At 36.8% G+C, this 3,105-nt stretch overlaps 1 protein-coding gene across 1 annotated transcript in view; it reads right to left on the bottom strand.

Moving 5' to 3' along the window:
- The window catches only part of JAZF1 (JAZF zinc finger 1), a 91,567-nt gene extending 90,214 nt beyond the window's left edge, over positions 1-1,353 (bottom strand). The window contains exon 1 of the mRNA XM_019472787.1: positions 1,286-1,353. The gene's annotated coding sequence lies outside the window, so the exon portion shown is untranslated. The remainder of the gene's footprint in view (positions 1-1,285) is intronic.
- Between the last annotated feature and the right edge of the window lie 1,752 nt (positions 1,354-3,105).

Raw genomic sequence — 3,105 nt, 5'->3', positions numbered from 1 at the left:
TGCAGGAAATACTATACAAAGCCAAATGGTGGATTCTGTGTTTGAAAAAGCTTGTTTCATTTTGTTTTTTCATTTTTAACATGAAGTAAGAGCAAGAAAGAAAAATTTTGCATTATGTATGACCCATGAGAGTTTGAATCAAGTCAATCTATACTGAATTAAATTTTGGGTTAATCTTCCAGACTTGTGAGTTATATCTCACCCTCTAGACAGCAAAGATACAAAAGGAAACCGGTGTCCCATGTATAAAAGCTAATAATCCTATACAGAATATTTTCTGAGAAAGGCATTTCCAAAATGCAACTAACTAGAACTTTCAACCACAGTACACCTGATCAAAAAACCAGTATGATGTAAAAGGCAGCAAAATAATCCCAGAACAGCAGCATGTTGATTTAACTAGAACAGGAAAAAGGGGTTTTATATGAGGAATTACGCTTCCTTTACAGTGTTCATTTAGGATTAGAAGACAGTTTGGCAAACATACTGAAAAAGGGGCACTGCAACTGCACAAAATCTCTCCATCTTTCCCTTCCATGCAGCATGCTCCATGGGTCACTCTCCTCTCAGAGGGAAAGTAATCTGAGCTACCTCCATTGAATTCTGCGATGTGCTTAGGTGAGAGAGAAAATAAGGAGCAGCTCTCAGGCTGCTCTTTACCATATCACAGCCTGAGACATGAGCAACCCTTCTATTCCTCCAAGCTGGAGTACTCTGGAGGTTTCAGTTCTGCCATCAGTCAGTAACTGAAAAGCCAAGGCTCTGTTATTTAGATAAATGCTTTAAAAATTGGTTTAATTTCTTAAATTTTTCCAGTTTTAGGTTATATAGGGCTGGTAAGCAAGATTTTTAAAGATATACACCGTGGATGAAAAACTTCCGAAGTACTGTAAAAAATTCTCTTACATATTGGACTATTATCAGTTGATAATAGTCACTTTTGATTGAAAAAAAAGATTTCTTTCTCCACTCACTCGTGTGGAGTACAAGAAAGTAGAAAATTAAGCAAAGACAAATTATCTTGTTTTGTACAAGATTTAGCTTAAACATAAAAGGCTAAAACCTCATCCCCTAAGTATTTCAGCAGTGCAGCTGAAGGGCTAAAAGTGATTAAAAATTTAGTTAAATTTTAATTCAACTGTCTTTCCAGAACAGGTGTTACCATACTGTCATATAACATGAAACAAAACAGAATGCATACATAAGCATACCATTTTGGCATATGCATATATATACATATTGTGCAAACCAAGATCATTTATACTTGAAAAATAACCACGCTTACCTGTTAATGTAACTTAAAGCAACATAGGTTGGCTGCTGAAGTTCTTGTTTCTCTAATACACGTGGGTCTGTATCTGGAATAAAAAATACATACACTGAATTGAGTTTTCTATATTTACATTGAAACATATGGGACTATACTGCAAAGTAACATAAGCGAAGACAAGAGAGATAAAATAGCTCAACCCAGTTTATCCATATAGAATATGCTTAGCACAGCACAATCATTTGTTCATTCATTCATAAACACGGTATTGCATTACTTTACACAAGAATTTGAAACATCAACAGTGATGTAATTTCCAACTGTCACACAAGCTTTCACAATCCCCCTCATAAATATTAGTTTTCACTGCTTTCCATGATTTACACTGTTAAAAGGATGAAGCTTTCTTCTTTTTTAATGTAGCTGTTTCTAAATATGGTTGACACATTTTGAGATGTTTCAAGAGTGATTAGATCTCTCAAGCTGGGACTTGATACTTTTCTTCTGTGTCTCTGAGTTTTGCTTACTCCCTTCTCTACAGTTTATTTTCTGAAGCTCTCAATCAGAAAAGTCATACAAAAATGCACTTGAAGCAAAATGCTTGCCAAGCAGAGCATTGCCCATCAAAAGCCCTGAAGCAAACACAATCCAATTCCCTCGAGTGCTAACTTTCTCACTCAAATGAAAGTATGTTTTCAATCGCTGTTTTCATTGTCCTTTTTAGTTAAGTTTTGCTTTTATCTAACAAAGTAGTAGTCTTGGTTTAAATTTCTGAAACCAAAACCAAGGGAGCATGCCCACAGTTTATGTAATTTTTTTAAAAAAAAAAAAAAAAAAAAAGGATTATTTGAGGTTTCAAATACAGCCTTGCCCTACGTTGCATAAATGCACCTTTAGGAGCTGAGCATAAACAGACTTCAAAAGTTCCCAATGGAAAATGTGCATCATGCCTGTGCAGATTTCTACACAGTCATTAACAACATACTTTATGCATTACTTTGAAAGCAGTTCTAGGTGCAACTTCTGCATTTTAACTATTACTAAACAGCTCCTGATAGCACTGCTGCTTTCCATCTTTTATTTCTGAGAAGTATCTACTTTGTGTGTGTGTGGGGGGGGGAGGAACTCCAAGCAAAACCCTTATTTTGGATTGTTCTCGCTTCATCCTACAACTTTAAGCATTGTTAATCTTAAAAAGCTTGTTATCTTGATAGCCACATTTGTTTGACCTGATCAGTTGCTTCTGGTGGTTTTTGTGGATTTTGTTTTGTTTTTAAAACATGATACGATTATTTTGGAATCTGTCTCTGCTGCCCTGCCTCAAGGAAGATTTTTAACGGAACTGAATGGGGACTGTGCTTGAGGTAGGTGCATTTGTCACACCACTGCCCGAAGCACATAATATCTGAAGCAGATAATATCTTTATTCAGTGAGTAGGGAATCCCCTGTCCCACTCCCTCAAAGCTCAGGCTGATCCTCATCTTTCTTCCTACATTCGCTCCTGCAAAGCTCAGGCTCCAGGATTTGCTAACATGCCTTTATCGATATGTCCCTAAAGAGATAAGTACCTTTAAGGAAGTTCAGAGAAGAGGGATAAAAGCAAAAGTGCCAATCCAACCAGCAACCCCAAGCCTGTTATCCTTAAAATGAACAGGTCTTGCTAGTGCCTGGGGAAATTCTGCAGTAATTACCAGCACACCACACTCGCTCCGTATTAAGCTAACCAAAGACAGGAAAGCACAGCTATCTTCTGTGTTATCTTTATAATTCACTTCTCTGAGGAAGTTAGGTTCACGCAACACACGAAGATCTTTTACTCGCCTTTGTTTCTACA

The sequence above is a fragment of the Aptenodytes forsteri genome, unplaced genomic scaffold (genome assembly GCF_000699145.1).
Source record: "Aptenodytes forsteri isolate BGI_AS27 unplaced genomic scaffold, ASM69914v1 Scaffold164, whole genome shotgun sequence".
Taxonomy (NCBI): domain Eukaryota; kingdom Metazoa; phylum Chordata; class Aves; order Sphenisciformes; family Spheniscidae; genus Aptenodytes; species Aptenodytes forsteri.
This window is presented reverse-complemented; position numbering and strand designations above follow the sequence as displayed.